This window comes from Lemur catta, chromosome 8, assembly GCF_020740605.2.
Source record: "Lemur catta isolate mLemCat1 chromosome 8, mLemCat1.pri, whole genome shotgun sequence".
In the NCBI taxonomy this organism is placed as follows: Eukaryota; Metazoa; Chordata; class Mammalia; order Primates; family Lemuridae; genus Lemur; species Lemur catta.
In genome coordinates, this window is record NC_059135.1 from 25,849,455 (window position 1) to 25,867,397 (window position 17,943).

General features: G+C 46.1%; 1 protein-coding gene across 7 annotated transcripts in view; it reads left to right on the forward strand.

The window, feature by feature from the left end:
• The window catches only part of KLF7 (Kruppel like factor 7), a 401,896-nt gene that overhangs the window by 243,293 nt on the left and 140,660 nt on the right, over positions 1-17,943 (forward strand). For 6 of the 7 annotated variants that reach the window (XR_006736993.1, XR_006736990.1, XR_006736991.1 and 3 more), the window contains 2 exons: positions 2,916-3,029; positions 3,471-5,088. The gene's annotated coding sequence lies outside the window, so the exon portion shown is untranslated. The remainder of the gene's footprint in view (positions 1-2,915; positions 3,030-3,470; positions 5,089-17,943) is intronic. The other variant, XR_006736995.1, reaches the window with a different exon arrangement.

Here is a 17,943-nt window from a genome sequence, read left to right on the forward strand (position 1 = left end):
TCCATTCTGCTCCATTGGTTTTGGGGACACCTCCTCATTTTGCCCCCCTCCCCATTTTTTGGCTGTTCCTTCTCCATCTCCTTTGCTGGCTCCTTCTTAACAACTGACCCCTAAATGTTGGAGTGTCTAAGTCTCTGCCCTGGGCTCCTGTCCCTCCTGATGGCTGTCCCCCCAGTGACCTCATCTGCTCCAGGGCTCATATCTCCCTCAGAACAGTGCTACCCAGCCTATTCCTCCAGCAGTGACTCCACCCCGAGGTCCCAGGCCTGTGTGACCCTCCACATGCTTGGCCTTCCCCTGCCTTAATGGGCATCACAGACTTGCATGTCCAGCACCCACACCTGCTCCTCCCTGCATCCCTTCCATTTCAGTCCATCCAGGTACCGAGCAGAGAGATCTAGGGGTTACCCAGATGCCTCTCTGTCCCTGAACTTCCCCATCCAGTTCATCCCAAGTCCTGTCACTTCCTCCAAAACTTACTTCTCTTAATCTCCATTGCTATCACCCTGGCCTGGTTTGTCTTGTTACAGGAGTGTCTTGGTCCATTTGTGTTGCTATAAAGGAATACCTGGGGATGGGTAATTTATAAGGAAGAGAGATTTATTTGGCTTGTGGTTCTGCAGGCTGCGCAAGAAGCATGGCACCAGCATCTGCTTCTGGTGAGGGCATCAGGCTGCTTCCACTCCCGGTGGAAAGTGGGGGGAGCTGGTGTACAGATCTCACAGTGAGAGAGGGAGTGAGGAAGGGCCGATGAGGGGCCAGGCTCTTTTCAACAACCAGTTCTTGTGGGAGCTAAGAGTGAGAACTCACTCTCAAGAGCAGGGCAACAAGCCGTTGGTGAGGGATCTGCCCCACAACCCAGACACCTCCTGCCAGGCCCCACCTCCAACATTGGGGATCAATTTCAACATGAGACTTGGCTGGGCCAAACAAACCATATCCAAACCATGGCAAGGAGCTTCCTAACTGACTCGGTTGGTTCCTCCACGATTGCCCCTGAATAACCACTCTATGCCCATCACCCAGAGCAATCCATTTAAACATTAATCAGTCACGTTACTCTCCTATTTTACAAGTGATGATAGCTTACTCAGTGCATTTAGCATAAAGTCCAAATTCTTTATCTTAGCTTAAAAACCCTACCTGCTCTGTCCATTGTTCCATCTTCCCACTGTGCTCTAGATGCAAAGTCTTCTTTCCGTTCCTCAGACACACCATAGTCCAGCCTCAGGGCCTTTGCACTTGCTATCCCCTTGGCTTGGAGTGCTTGTCCCTAATTCTCACATGGCTCACTTACACTGACATTCAGATCTCAGTCTGTGTCTTCCGTGAGGTGTCCTTGGCCACCAACCCTAAAGTAGCTGCATAGTTACTCTTTATCATATTTAATGATCTATATGCTGCTTACTATTAGTTGATATTTTTATTATTTGTACACTCATTTATTTATTTGGGGTTTGTCTTCACTCATTAGAAAGTAAACTGTAAGAGAGCAGAGACATTGTGTCCACAGAGCCTGGAACAGTACCTGTTACATACATGATAACAGTTCAGTCTGTATCTGCGGAACACGTGGGTATGTGAATGCCTGAAGGGTAGTATTACAGCAGCCTGCCATGTATTACTACATGAGCTGGGTATTGCTGTGTAACAAGTCACCCCAAAACTTAGTAACTTAAAACAATGAGCATTTATTATTGTTCACAAGTCTATGGGTCAGTTCTACTGACTTGGGCCAGGTCTGGTTGATCTTGGCTTGGTTGGTCTTGGCTCGGCTCACTCACGTATCTGTGGTCAGCTGGCAGCTTGGCTGAGGGGCTGTGTGGTCTAGGGAAGCTTCACGCATATGTCAGGCAGTCTGGCGATCAGCTGTGGTGACAGGAGGACTGGGCTACCTGGGCAGGGCAAGGTTGTTCACGTGGTAATCATGGGGCCTGAAAGAGCACAAGTGCTCAACACCTGTTGAGGCCGAGGCTTAGAACTGGCACACCATCACTTGCATGCTATTCTCTTGGTCAAAGTAAGTCACAAGGCAGGCTCAGATTTAAGGGTGGCGGGGGATAGACTCCACTTATTGATGGGAGGGAGTTCAAAGTCACATTGCAAAGGTGTGGCCTCAGGGAGGGGAAAAGGGCTGAGGGCATTTTTGCAATCAATCTACCACATTAAGCACAGCAACAGAAGTGGTCACTTTTACTTGCCACATTCCCCTCCCCAGACGAAGGCCTAAAGAGCGTGTGTAGGCCCAGAGGTGCCTTTCCATCAGTCCACTGGAAAAGATCCAGTGTGTCCTTGACAGCTGCAGTGACTGGGGTGCGAGGGGACTGGCCCCTGCGTGCACCACTTTGCAGAACTGTGCAGACGCATCTGCGGCCAGTGGGAGCCACGGAAGCCGCAGTCCTCCCTGATCCTCCCACACCCGCACGGAGCCGGCCCGCGATGGAACCTGCATACATGTGCACACAGGGTAGGGCCCAGCGCAGGTGCTACTGCTGCTACTGAACTCGCCTCAGAAGGCAGCAAACGCCAGGGCCACTTTTAGCACCAGAAGGCTCCCAACTAACAGGCATCTGGTGAAAAACAAGGTTAAATCTAAGTGCACTCTCTCTCTTGAATAGAACTCAAATGACTCAGAGTGATAAGACCTTGACATCGGCATCTTAAGGGAAATCCTTAAAATGTTAAGAAAACAATATGCTCAGCCTTGTCCTTGCCTTCCGTGCACGGTAGTGCATCTACAGCCTGAGAAATTCAAGGCCAAAGTAAAAAGAGGAAGCTTTTGTGCCAATAGATAAGGTCTTACCTGTTTCAAAAATGCATAAGCTGTCCTGGGTATTTAACCGTATTCACACAGCTTACCACGGACTCACAGAATTTAAGAGCTAACTCTACAGGGAATAAACAACTTCTTCCAGGTGCCACACACAGTGGAAAAGAACTCCTGTGTCCTGGCCTCCTGTCCACTTCTTTCTCGCCTTCCCAGCTGCCAGTTCCGTTCTAAGAAGTTCTTTCTCCACACTCGGACGCAGGTAAATGCATTTGACTTGAACATATTGATCTCAGGCAGGTGAAGCTGGAAGTAGCGATTCAGTGTGACAAATATTTAGATCAGCTAAGCGTCCTTTAGAATCACTTGAACTGAATGTTTCCTTTCCCCAACCATTTCACTCAGCAACCACCTCCCCAGCATAAAATATTCAAATTCTTTCTAAATTTCATCTCCTAAAACAATACTTCTAGGCCATAGCTACATGATATCTCCACTGGGAGCCTTGTTCCCTTCCATACCCCGAGAAAACCAGATCTAAAACAGATTTCAATGACTCAGCAGTAAGACTCAGGCCTGTGTCTCTGCCTGCTTAACTTGTGTAGTCCAGCAGCCTTTGGCACTCTCTTGCAGTCCAGTGTGGAAAGGAATTAAATCAATGACTCCATTCTCCTGCATTTGAAACTTTTCTTGCTTCCCACAGACACATTCCTGAGGGCACCAGTCATGGATGAAGAACTCCGCTGGGGTCAGAGCTGGCTCCCACTCAGCTGTGTGGGGCTGCAAGTGAGCTGGTGGGCCTTGGTGTTCCCAGAGCGTCTCGCCCGTGACTCATGGCTCTCCACCCCAAGCATCGGGACTTGCCCAGCTTCACCACAGAAGGAAACAGATTATAAGTTGGAGGGCGAGGGGGGAAACTGGAGGCATGGCTGGGAGGATTAGAAACATGAAAAGATACTTATGGTAAGGTTCACTTGTCACCCTCTTGGGCTGGAGGTGCACAAAGTACACTAAGAACCCATTTGAGCATGTCAGATGACAAACCTCAGATTGGATGTGTGTGCAGAATAAAGGCTTCCTGTCACCTTTGCTAGGGCAAAGGGAGGCTTTGGGTAGCAGAGGTGGCCTTCAGAAGAGGGTGAAGGGGCCAGAGTGGACCTGGTGGCTGTGAACTGCTTCCTATTCCTTTGCATGGGGGAGAGAACCTCTTCTGCAACAGTGGAAGCTGAAGTTCTTGATGGTACCAGGTCAGTGACCCCTGATCACCAGGACAGACACAGGGTGGCAGGACTGGTCCTGGTAGATCAGATATCTCAAGACACCTTGAAAAGGAACTAGAATATTTGGGACTCTGGTGTTACAAAATGATCCCCAAAGCTTTACCAGCAGGTGAGAAAGAATAATAAGGTCCCACTATATGTGATATTCACATCTGCACCAAGGCCATAAAAGCTTGCCAAGTTTCTTCTCCCTCCCCTGTACCCTATCGCCAGAGCATAGGGGGCTCTTCCATGGGCCCATCCATATCCCAGGTCTCTGTTGCTGGCCTTGATGTTCCAGGCGGCCCCAGGACTCCTCAATCTGCACAGGCTTGACCACTTGGCAGCTTTGGCAAGAAGAGAACGAGAGCCGCTCTTCCTCTGCAACATGTTCAGTTAGGGGGGATCCCGTGACGGGTTGCTCGGGCCCCGCTGTATCAGAGGGTTTAATAAGACAGCCCTTTCACCCCACACCTTCTACCCTTTCTCTCCCTGATGCACGCAAGTGAGAGGCAGCTGGGATGGGAGCATTCAAATACTTGCTGCAGCTGGAGCCGCGACTGCCCGCAGATTTTCAGGGCCTGGTGCCGAGTCTGGTTCACACTCCGGGTTCTTTCCCGACTCCACGTGCCTTACCTGCTCCCCTCCTTCCACTGCATCAGGTGCACCCCGATCTGCATGCATATCTGAACCCTGTCCGTGCAGCAGAAACCGTGTACCCCCTCGAGGTCCCTCAGCCCCCGGGGGTATCAGGTGAAGTAAATGACAGCAGTGATGGGGGTTTCACCCAGCTTCACCTGCCAGCCGCGTGAAGATCTTGTGCCCAACCAGCTGACGCTTGGGTAAGTCATTCTGTCTGCAGGTTTGTAAACGGCTTCCCAGTGTGTGAGTCATTGCATTCACGGTCAGGATAGCAGCCACACGGCGCGTCTCATGGGGCAAGCACACCAGCGAGACCTGTCCAGACAGGAGACTGCAGAGCATGGCCTAAAAAGGGTTGCAGATCCAGCAGGCTAGAAGCAGTGCCAAGATAACATCAGACTCCAAGCATGTCGAGATCAAGTAAGTGGTGTTTGAAGGTGGTTGCTGAGACCCCCTGCGATTGTTCACTGCTCGCCTGCAGAGGACAGGTGTGTCTGCCACGCAGAGGGGCCGGTCTGGCTTGAAGGACCAGGGCAGACACCACGTGCCCCAGGCAGGTGTCACACGGTGCTTAAACCCCCTCCTTGGGCTTAGAGGATCATTTACAAAACGTAAAAACACCCAATGACTATAATTCTTTTGTGATGTTGGGATTAAAATCTCAACCAAGAGTATTCTAGCTGAATGGGAAATTGGGAATTTGCTATGGAAATTTGGTTCTTTTGAATTTCAGCTGTACAAGCAGTGATTCCCCCACCCCCATGAGTGAAGGTATGTGGCAATCTGGGCATTCTCTTATTAAAGCAAAGATAATAGTAAACGAAATATTTTTGGTTCTCTCACGTCTCTTCCCATCGTCCTTTCCACAGAGAGAATGCCTTTATATTCTGCTTTTTCTGCTGTTGTTCACTGGGGCTTCTAACACCAACTTAATATCACACTTGGCTCTTCCCACAATACCTGTTGTGTGTGATGATATAGCTGCTTAGGGGACCACGATGGGGGCATCTCTTGTATCTTGGGGACTGCAGGCATGGCTCGATGGCCCAGGGTCAAAGAATGAGCTGAAGTGCATTAGCCCTGTTTCTAGCTCTGCAGCTGAGCAGTAGCAGCACAACTAACCAATCAATCAACGATTCGGTCATTTAATTAGAACCTACTATGCGTGCCTCACTTTCCTTGGCCTTCTGGGTGACTAGACATGGCACCTGTCTTCAAACTGCTCATGCGCCAGTTAGAGATAGGGAAGTTGCATGTAATAAGTGGCAATCCCCAAGTGCTCAACAGCTCAACAACCCCGAGTGGGGAGGAAGAGAGCTCGGGGTGGCCTGGAACAAGAGAGCAGCTTCAGGAGGGAGTGGCGCACAAGAGAGAACTCGAATCTTCCGCCTCTATCCCCAGGTGGTGTTACATGTATTACAGGCCAGCGTTGGTACTGATGGCACTAATGTGGTCACTCAGGGGCCCTTGGTGCCAGGGCTGGGACTAGGGTAGGGAAAGCGAGGCATCCAGGCACTTGCATGACTTCAAGGACAGACACCTCCTTACCTCCCCAAATAGTGTGCCGAGGGGCCTCCCTCGCCTCCACCCGGTCCCAGCACGCTCTCTCTGCCTCTCTCTATGTCATTCCCTTGCTCCACATTCTTTCTTTCTCTTCTTATTAGTGCCAGCTTGCTCCCTCCTGGTTGTTTCTCTCTACTCATTCTCTTCTGTTCTTTTTCTTTGCCTTTTTATCAGTTTGTGTCTAATACCCTCCTGGCACCCCTCCATGATCCATTCCAAACGTTGCTAGAGTCTACTGTAGGCCAGAGGTCATGGGGTGAATGCAAACGATGTCTGTGACCCGCCTTAGCATTGTCATTTTTAATGCCATAACAATAATATTGATACACATCAGAAACCATAAGTCTTTGGACCTAGTGCCCAAGAAAGCACAAGTTCTTTTCATGTAAAAATGTAAAGGAGTAAGATGATTTAAACTACACAGACAAATTCACTTCAACAAGAGGAGATTGATAAATTTGATATTCTTGGCCAGCAAATGCTTCCCGACATCTTCCCTTCGGAACAGAAGCTCCGTGCTTGTCTGCCTTACTCCTCACTGACCTTTTTTTACTGAATCTGCAGTACCTAGAATAGAGATTGATACACATTAGGTGCTTAACACATATTTGTGAAATCAGTGAATCTAGAGTTTTAGGAGTTTAAGGAGTGTTTTTAAATATAGGAGAAGCTGAGGCACAAATAATTTCAGGAATGAAACAAAATTATGTAATAAATTGGAGTTGAAGTTTGAAATGGAAGCTGAGACATGGAGCCATCTTCCCAACTTCTGAAGTAATAATCAGCACATTAACTGGGTCTGTTATAGACTGCACGTTGTGTCCCCCCAAAATGCATATGCTGAAATCCTAACCCCGAAGTGGCAGTATTAGGAGGTGGGGCCTTTGGGAGGTAACTACATTATGAGGTTGAGTCCCTCGAGAATTGGATTAGCGCCCTGCTATGAAGAGAGGGGAGAGAGCTTGCTTCCTCTCTCTGCTTCTGCCATGTGAGAATGCAAAGAGAAGACAGCTGTCCGCAAACCAGAAAGAATGTTCTCCCCGGACACCAGATCTGCCAGTGGACACCTGATCTTAGACTTCCTAGCCTTCAGGACTGTGAGAAATAAATGTTTGTTGTTTAAGCCACCCCAGCTATCGTAATTTGTTATAGTAGCCTTAGCTATTAATAAGATATGGTCTCATCATGTAACCACTCTTAACTGTAGTTATTTTATCTGTAAAGTAAGTGGGTTAAACACTGTAGAAGATCTTCCTGGTTAAAAAAAATCTTCCGTTTCCTTTCCAATATGAAGTTTGGGTGGTCCCACTGTAAATGGCTCCATTTGGTTTTTTGCTCTGTTTTGTTTTTGTTTCAAAATATTAATTAAGGGGGTATAAGTGTTTTTGTTACATGGATATCTTGCATAGTGCTGAAGTCAGGGCTTTTGGTGTGCCCATCCCCATAATAGTGTTCATTGTACCCAATAGGTAACTTTTTATCCCACACCCACCCTCCCCCACTTCTTGGTTTCTCATGTCCTTTATATTGTTTTGTTCCCGTGTGTACCCAGCATTTAGTTCCCACTTACTAATGAGAACGTGTGGTGTTAGGGTTTCCATGCCTGAGATACTTCACTTAGAATTATGGTCTCCAGTTCACTTCGCATTGCTGCAAATGACATCATTTCGTTCATTTTTATGGCTGAGTAGTACTTCAATATATATATATATATATATACACACCACATTTTCTTTTCACATTTCGTTTCTCATGAATTGAAAGGCACCTGGTTTGATTCCACATCTTTGCAATTGTGAATTGTGCTGGGATAAACGTTTGAGTGCAGGTGTCTTTTTGATTAAATGACTTCATTTCCTTTGGGTAGGTACCCAGCAGTGGGATTACTGGATCGAATGTTAGGTCTGCTTTTATTTCTTTGAGTAATCTCCATAGTGTTTTCCATAGAGGTTGTACTGATTTGCAGTTTCACCAACAGTGTATAAGCATTCCTTTCTCTGTGCATCCACATCAGCATCTATTGTTTTTTTGACTTTTTAATAATGGCCATTCTGACAGGGATAAGATGATATCTCATTGTAGTTTTAATTTGCATTTCCCTGATGATTAGTGATGTTGAGCATTTTTTCATGTTTGTCGGCCATTTGTCTATCTTCCTTCAAAAAACTTTTGTTCATATCATTTGCCCACTTTTTGATGTGGTTTTTTGTTTCTTTTTTGCTGATATGTTTGAGTTTTTGTAGATTCTAGATATCAGTCCTTTGTCAGATGTAGAGCTTGCAAATATATTCTCCCATTTTGCAGGCTGTCTATTCACTTTGTTGATTATTTCCTTTGCTGTGCAGAAGCTTTTTAATTTAATTAAGTCCCATTTGTTTATTTTTGTTGTTGCTATGTTTACCTTTGGGGTCTTATCTGTTTGGTTTTGACTTTGAATTTGTTGTCTTCCCACTTCCATCTCTACATAGTGCTTAGACATACTTTTGATCCCAGCCTCAGAGAACAGAACAGTGTATGGCATCAGTCAAGCAAAGCCTTGCTTAGGAGCTTTGGGAACAGAAGTAAGTTTCTTATCCACATTTTCACAGTTAAAGCTTAGGTTTTTAAAGTTTTAGTGTGTATTACTATTGGTTTCAAATATTTACTGCATGGAGTATTTCTTTGGTTCCTGGATTACTGCTTTCTTAGGCATATTGACTTGTTGAATAATGAAAATTAGCTGAACAGTGGCCTGAGAATGAGAGTCTTCAAGGGCTAAAAGGAAAAATGTAGATCTTAGTTCCATCCCTATCCAATTTTTTCTGGGCCCCTCGGGGTAAGGTACCTGGCATTTGGTTGGCACAGTCTAGATATTCAATAGATGTTCATGCTTTTCTTTTCTTCAAGAAGGGAAGCTATCTTTAGATGCTCAAGTCTGATTCTGTATAAATAGCTGGGTTATTACATCTGAAAAAAATCTTGGAGGGGTAGTATTCATCATGCCCTTAGTTTTCTGCTAATGTTTTCCAACATTTTCTTCCACTTTGGTCTATTTCTTCCTTTCCACTTGACAGGTGCATTAGTTTACTTTTCTGGTCCAGAAATGGTGATAGGAATAGTAGCAAAGAACACTGGGGGTGGGGGCGCTATTCTTTGATATGGAATAAAACAGAAGCCTAACTGTGAGACCAGAGTTCACCTTTTGAGTGTGAGCAGCAGAAGATTCCTTGAGATTATCTGGGAAGACCTTCACCTTTTAGAGCTAGGAGTGCAAACTGGCAGTCTGAGAATCAAATTCAGCCACAAACATAATAGTTTAGCTAGAAAAGTATTTGAAAATTTTTTTGCAAAGGTCTGTGATTCCTATCATTCCCTAATGTCTTGTTCTGGACACGTCACACACTCCTGCATATTGCCTGTCCCCTTTTTGGAGTGTTTTCTTTTACAAGCTGTACTGACCTCAGTTGAAACTCCTTCTCCCACCAAAAAAGACCCACACCAACTCATCATCAGCTCCCTTGTTCTCCATCTTAGTATTGCCCAGAGTAGGTTAGGCCACCATAAAAAATTTGACGACCATATCTGCAGACAGTAACTGCAAAAATTAACATCCAGATTTGCTTTTAGAAATTGGCTGACTCCATGTTTTAGAGCTTCTCCTTCAATGTTTCTCTGCCATGCTAGATATGTGACAAGCCAAACTCTCTCTGTGTCAATCTCACTGTGCTGAGCTCTGCTGGAAGCCTGCGGGAGCTCAGTGTGCAAAGGAGATAAGCCAGGAGCATGATGCTTGTTTAATGGTTCTCCCTGTAGTGTTCTTGTATTCTCGGCTCCTTTTTTTCCTTGCCCATTTCCTTGGCCTTTTATCATAAATTTCCTGTGTTGTTTCTATACCACTCTTGGCAGGATAGCCCACTGTTTTCCTTCATTAGCTTGATTTCATAAGGGAAAGAATGCTAAGTGTCTTACTCCATTCAGGCTGCTATAAAATATCTTAGACTATGTCATTTATTAACAGCAGACATTGACTGCTCACAGTTCTGGAGGCTGGGAAGTCCAAGATTAAGGCAACAGCAGATTCGGTGTCAGGTGAGGGCTCCTTTTCTGCTTCATAGATGGCAGCTGCTTGCTGTGTCCTCACATAGAGGAAGGGGAAAACAAGCTCCCTCAAGCCTCTTTTATTAGGGCACTAATCCCCTTCATGAGGGCACAGCATTCATGACTTAATCATCTCCTAAAAGTCACCACTTCTTAATGCTGTTGCATTGGGATTAGTTTTCAACATATTAATTTTGGAGGTACACAAGCATTCAGATCATAGCACCAGGCTACTATTTGATGGTTTTTCTCTGCTGGTGTTGCAATACTCACATTTACTGAACCATCCTTTTGCCAACAGGCTGTTCTCTCTTCCTGGCCACTAGTTCATCCCCTTACAGAATTCCAAGATGTCAGAGATCCCTGGTGTCATAGATTTGCCCTCCCCGAAGTGGCACTGCCTCCTCTTACTCCTATAAAGACTGGGAAAACTCAAAGGAAGGCCAATTGATTCTCTTTAGGGATGTCACAGAAGGAATTTCTACACTGACTAGGTAGGAGTTTGAGTTTTAAGATCTCTTCAGTGTATTCTAGCTTTAAGAAAAATTTTTTAATGCAATAAGTTTATTGGAGAGTGTTCTCAGGGCCACCATTGTTGAGAGAGTAAATAAAGCCGGATTGAGCAGAGGGAGATGTTGCACTGCAGTGCAGTGACAGCACTTTTCTGCCATTTCCTGCAGGGCACTCTGAAGCTAGAGTGGATTTTCAGAGATATCCTAAATCAGGGCAAGGGGGCCAGGTTTTTATATCCCATGTGGGCCAGTAAGCCAATGTAGGATGCCCTTAGGAAACAGGTGGGACCTCAATCATATTCCAGCTTTTAGATTCTGAAAATGTGTTAATGGATGTGTTTGGCCATTTGTATAAAGGTGTCTGCAAATATACCCAAAGTCTTCAGATACGATGCCTCACTAAGGTTTCTCTGAATCCTGCCTTGAAAATATTGTCTGTTAATGACACTGGTAACCACAATTATTGGTAACAGGGTATTTGCTTCAGCTAAAAGCAAGGGGACAAAGGAAAACACAGCATGCCAGGAGGTAAGACTGGACATCAGAGAGGATGACAGAGGGGGTGTGTACGGAGGAGACCTCACCTTACAATACACCTCTCAGAATGGAACCTGCTCAATTTTTAATTTTCTGCCTTGAGCATGAAACATGCCTTATTTTATCTGTAGCTTCTGCTAGAGGAGTCTGAGTATTTTCTCAGCTTACCTTTTCCAATCTCTCAGGCTACGCACTTTAAGTGCCTCACTTGTGCTTTTAACCTTTTCTCTTTCTTGGTGATGATTGTTTTGAGTTTGCAACTAATCAAATATTCTGTGGGCACCATGGGGTTTGACTGGTCAGAGAGGAGCCAGAAATAATTCAAAGCCAATTTCCCACTTTTTAGACTCACGGAATGACTTGAGGAACGGAGGGAGCTCCTAACACATGGAGTGTGAATTGTGTGCATAAGCAACTTGAAACCCAGGCAACCTTCAGTTCAGGGTTTCCTGTGAATCAGCTGGGTTTTCTGGCATAGCAATGAGCAAATGGCATTAATGAGGTAGGCATAGATTATGCCAAGGGGGCTTGTGCGTTTAGTAGGAGCTGGGCATAGCAATGGTGGAGAAACAATGAACTAGGGGATTATTTTATCCCCTCCCCCTCTTTTTTTACAGTAGCAACTTTTTGGCTGATTAAAGTACTTTCCATGGTTTCAGGAGGGAAGTGTCTTTTGTACTACACACTAGAATGTCAGTTCTCATTACTAAACCCTGGCTGTTCAAATGCTATCTGAATCCCCCAAGGCATCCTTGGGGAGGCTGTAGGCAAAAATTTCAAGGAGCTTATGCCAATTATTTTCTTTCTATCTACATATTGATGGCTGACCCACAGTCATCATGTAAGTCAGGTGCTATGAACACAGTTTCCTTTATTTCATTCATGGCTCATAAAACAGATAAATTTTTTTTAACACTCCTTTTCTCTTAGCTTCTGCAACTGCCATTTGTGTTGTCTACTTGAGAATTACGTGGCAGACCAGAGAGAGAAGTGACCCAGATTCTTTCTGGGGGGGAAATTATTTGGGTATTATCTACGCTGATACCAGAGCTAGTCGCGGCCGTATAACATGAACGTACTCTGGGGCCTCAGCGGTGGGAGCAGGTGTGAAGCTCCAGCCTTCATTGTTTAAAAAGTCTATAATTTAAGGCCCTTTTGTTGTAAGTTACAGATATTAATCTGGCAATTCACAAGGGAAGAAAGGAATTAATTGAAGGATATGTAGTAGTTATTTAGTAAAAGCCAAAGCTGGAAAACCAAGTATCAGAAAGTACCAGAATCAGAGAATTTCAGTAGCAGGAAGTAGTGGACAGGCTCTTCAGGGAAGTATGAGTGTTTTGAGTCATCCTCAGTTTATGTCCTTATTCTGTTCAAGATTAAAACCCCTATGAAAATCTGGCCCAGCTTGGGCCTCATCCCAACCTCACGGCTAGATGAGGGTGAGGAGCCTTCAGTGATAGTCCTTCTAAGACTGCTCACCACAAGGGCACAACCCAACGTGTAGCAGAGGAAGGGCCACTAGGTTCTGCACAAGCAAAATCAGAGATCTCCACTCACGAGCCGAAAGGGCCCTGATTGCCCTGGAAAGGGATGTCCAGTGCCCCAACCTTACACTGTTCCTTGTTGGTACTGCAGAGTGGCAGGAGAACCTCTTCTTCCTCTTCCCAAAGCTCCTGGATGGACTCCACGTTGCCTCCTTTGGAAGGAGGATGAACCGCAGTTATCCTTCTGATCACAGAAAACAATCAGGTTTAGCAGGTTCCATTCCAGGAGGAGGGGCAAGGGCAGAGGATTAGCAGAGACTCCAACTCCCCAGACTTTGAGGATTTTTCCTGAGTGTCTGGGGAATGCTAGAGGGGAAGGTGGTGACTCTCCCAAACCACTGTTTCTCAGGCCCTGGGATGACAGCCATTCTCTTCAGCTGCTAAAGTAGGAGCAGGAGCAGGACTCGTGTGTATTATTTATTTGATTTTTTGAAAAAATTGTGTCATTTGCTTCTAAGGAGCCTCTGGGAATGAGCATAATTAAGCATAGATTAAAATGTCTAAAACACTGAAAACCACTATGGCGATGGAGTGAAACCAACACAAGAAGCTTAGAAACAGCCTCACGCTGTCATTCCATCAAAGCTTCCCAATTTAAAATGACCCCTAAAAACCAACCTCACTGGAGACACTCGAATGGAGGTTTCAGACGTCACACACAGGTAGTGAGTCTAATGATTTGGAAACATTAATTTGGGAAATAGCACATCCATACCATCAACGGAGGCATGGAGGGCCTCAGGCAGATTCTAAGGAGGAGGAGGAATAGAAAGAAGAAAGGAAGGAGGAAAAGCAGAGGAGGAAGAAGGAGGAGGAAGAGAAGTAGTCGGTGGGGGGGGGGGGGGAGAAGAAGGAGAAGGACCCACTGAAACTCCTCCATGAACACTGCAGGCAATTTTGGTGCCCACCAGTGTCTAGAGACTTGCTATGAGCCAGGTGATGTTCTAGGTAAGACCGACCAACTGTCACATGTGGAAAGAGATCAAACAATTAAGCTGTCTATATAGGGTGGCATGTTTTATGACAGAAATAAACAGTGTCTAGAACAGAAAGTTACTGGATGGCTACTCAAGGTTGTGTGGTCAGGGGACTTCGCTTTCACAAGGTGACTTTTGAGTTCAGTGGTGAGAATAAAGCAGCCATGTGAGATCAGGGAGGAATTTTCCAGCAGAAGGGGGAGTGATTGCAAAGGCCAGCAAATGAGGCAGGATGATGGTCAGATTGGTCTTTCCTGGAGCACCTTGGGGAGCAGAGGAGGAGACGAGTAAGTCAGGTGAGTAAGGGCAGGGGAGGAAGTGACCAACACCGAGAAGTCATTCCGTCCCCTTTCTGGAGGCCTGCTTTTTCAGAACTGTATCAGTTAGGTGCTTTTAGCAGCAAGCAACAGAAAAATCTAACTAGTGGTAGATTAAATTAAATGTTTTAAATCTAACGATAAATCTAGAAGTTAGCGGTTCCAGGGTTGGTGTAGCAGCTCAACAACAGCAAGTTCCTGGGAATTTTATTTTCACATTTTTACCCCAGGGGAGTGCCTCGGGAGTGTGGACGAGAGTGGTCTTGGATGGTGGTGCCTCAGGTGGAGCCTGGAAACGCAGCCGAGGCTTCTTTCACGTTCCTGAGGTCAGGGGTGTCCTTGGCCTGGCCTCAGTTGCTTCTCGCTGTGCCTGGGGGGCTGGGGAGAGGGGAGAGGTGCTGAACAGAGAAGCACAACCTTTTGGTTTCTTTTCCTTACCTCGGAGAAGCTTTTACTCCCTCCGGAGTCTGGGCATCTGTGGGAGGGCTGGACTCTGTTTTATAGTGAGGATTTTTTTTTTTCCCTTCTCTTTTTTTCTTTTCCCATCAACACTTGTCAGGGATTCAAGGCAAAAAGCCTGGCAAAGGCCCGGGCTTCTGCACCAGCGCAGGCAAAAGATGGGTCTAAACAGGGAACAGAGCGAGGCATTGTTCCAACACTGCAGAGTGGGAAAAGTAGGTCAGGGAAGAAAATGCAGGTTTGACAGAGCTGGGAATTGAACTTGTCACCTCAGAGCCCATTGGCGTAGAAAGTGAACAGCCAGCGAGGGACCAGGGAGGAACTGAAGTCTGCTGCCCCGGCAGGGGCAGACACACGCTGTGAAAAGCCGCCTGCATGACGGTCATCGCCTCCTTCCCGGAGTTGTCGCCAAGCCGCCGTCCTCCCCTCCCCCCACACCCCCACCCTGGGAAACTGAACCAAGTGATGATTCTAGACAGCAAGAGCAGCTGACACTCTCTCTGGAGAGAATGCCAGGCGGCAGCTTCCCAGCCACCAGCTGCATTTGCAGGACTGAGATTTGAGACAAACTCCCCCTCTTAGGGAGGAGGCTCTAATTACAATCAACATCACCTTCTAGGAAACTCCCTGAGTGAATGGCGACCAGCAGAGCAGAGCTTTCTCCTCACACCCTCCTGGTTAGCACCTTGGCCAGGGGTGCCAGACTCACCCAAGTTTTGGTAATTCTCCTACTTTCTCTCAGAGTTGAAGTCTTGAGTGATTTCAAATGAAGGGTGTTTTTCCCAACTCTGAGGATGTTTCACTTTCAAAGTATCTCCAAATTCCTTGTTCTGGACACTGTTTTTGCCTCATAGAAGGTTCCGCCTCCCTGCAGACCTCAAACATCCTTCAGTAGCAACAACAGGGACTTTGAACCGGTCATTTCAGACCTGCCTGCTGCACCTTTGACACCAAGAAGTGACAGATCATTGGCTGGGTCTTCCTTGAATACTTTCAACATACACTTGAATCTGAAAGAAATTTGTAGCCAAAGACCGCAATTTCTGTGCCCACCACTTATCCCTGGGCTTTGTTCTGTAATGAATGCCTTAGTTTCCCTCTTTGCGAAATGGGGACCGCCTTGGGAATGACACCAAGTATTTGTAATGGGAAGACTATACAACTGGCTGCAAAGACTCAAATTTCAGTCCTGTCAGCTACTCATCTTGTGCTTTAGGCCATTTACCAAAATTCATCACCGTCAGATTCCTCAGCTGTAAAACGGGGATGGTATCATTGACAGCAGAGTGGTAAGGTTTCAACCAAACATTAATGGGGTGGGTATGCGAAAGCACTCTTCCCAGGCCTGGTACCTACAGGAAGCTCAGCCCAGTGTTTGCTCCCTTCCTTCCTTCCTTCCTTCCTTGTTGATACGGCTGAGAGAATTTCTGGAGGAAGTGTTTGGAAATAGAGATACTTAAGGTCTGCTTAAAAAAACAAGTGGAGCAGAGAATGGGATTTGTCTTGTCATCTAATCTTGCACTGTCCATTAGCCACATGTGGCTATTTAAATCTCAGTTCACTCAAAATAAAATTTAAAATGGAGTTCCTCAGTCACATAGCCACAGGTCAGTGTTCAATGACCATGTGTGGCTGGTGGCATCATGCTGGACAACACAGATGCAGAACATTTCCAGCATCTCAGAGATTTCTATTGAGCAGGGCCGACAGAATCCAATTCTTAAGGCAAAACTCAGATTTTGTTTTGCCTCAGGGTGTATCACGTTCTTTTGATGACATTGCCCTTAGGAGACACAGTACCTATTTCATAGCATAACCAAGAAAACGTCACCATGTACACAGACGTGTTCATGTCCTCCTTTAGCTGGTCTTGCACACATGTCTCCTCAGATTCCACTCTCCCTGCCAGGCTGGTCAGGAAGAAGGGCCCGTGAGTCCAGCCTGGGTGCAGACTGGGCTTTCGGATTGCATAGACCTTGCTTCCCGGTATGGCTGTGCGCCTGGCATATGAGGGAGATGTACCGCCACACTGTGTAATCGGACTGGGGGATATGAGGTGACTCTACAGCAGAGAGGAGTGCCCACTCTGCTTGTCTTCCAAGAGCTGAGTCAAAAAAGAGAATTTTTATTTTCTTGGAGGGGTGAAGAAGAGGGTTGTTGCTATTGGTGATAATATAAGGAAGTTGAGGGGAAAAAGACTCTTTAAAGAAAAATGAATGTTGTGAAAATAGAAAAGAGCGACATTTCCTAAATCTCAAGTTGCTTTAGCCTCTGTCTGTCAATATTAATGGAAGAACATTGGTGGTCATTTTACACGGGTGTGGCTGATGCCCAAGCATGGGTCACTGTGGGCTTCCACACGACACCACTTACTGCAGGCAGCGAGCGCATGCTCATCCAACCCCTCTCACTTTCTGTGATCCAAATAGAGCAGAAGTAGTTTCCAGGGGGGATTAAAAGGCACACCTGAATGACTCCAGCCCACTCCAGTCTGGAGAGAACCAAAAGTCGGTGTGATGGTGGCAGGGAAGCATGAAATAAATCAAGGTTAATTCAGCATGTGAAGCAAGTTTGAATTATTCATTTTCTGACCCTGTACCAGGTACTTTTGGGGGGCATGGTAGTCACACAGGTTTCTCAGCCATCTTTTAAACGCATGCTTTGTCCTTTAGTTTGAAGCACAGGGATTGCTAACATAGGGCTCTGGTGCCAAGAGCAGGCTGGGAGAGGCCTTTTAGGAGCACCCAAATGTGGCGCAGCTGAAAGGAGGGAGCAGCCACTTAGCACTTCCTTCCCATTTGGGCTAAGTGACCGGGTAGGAGAAGAGGAGAGATTAAAAGCAAGACGTGAGAAAAGCATCTGAGGGTTTGGAGGAGGCGCGGGAAGGAGGAGGAAGTTTCATAGAAGAGGCAGCGTGATTTGGTTTCCTTGTCATCAGAGCTCTTTCTTTTGTCTTTAAATGACATTTCCGATTGGAAATTCATCTGAATAAGAAATAAAGATCGAGACAAAGCTTTATTGATTTAAATAAGCAGGGAGCATCATGGAAAGACTCTAGTGCCTATTAAGAGAAATCAGAACTATGGACCGTAGCTGGGCTGTTTTTGTACGTTAGGGGCTATTTCTCACGTCTTATCCCACTGTGAAGTGAGTATCACAAAATATGCCAAGCAGTTTCTGGATCTCAGGCTGCTTTGGCTGGCATTTTATTTAGCTTGTGACATTCTTGGCTGTTCTTATTCTGGTAGGCATCAACACTGCCCAAATCTGCTGAATTTAAAATCATATT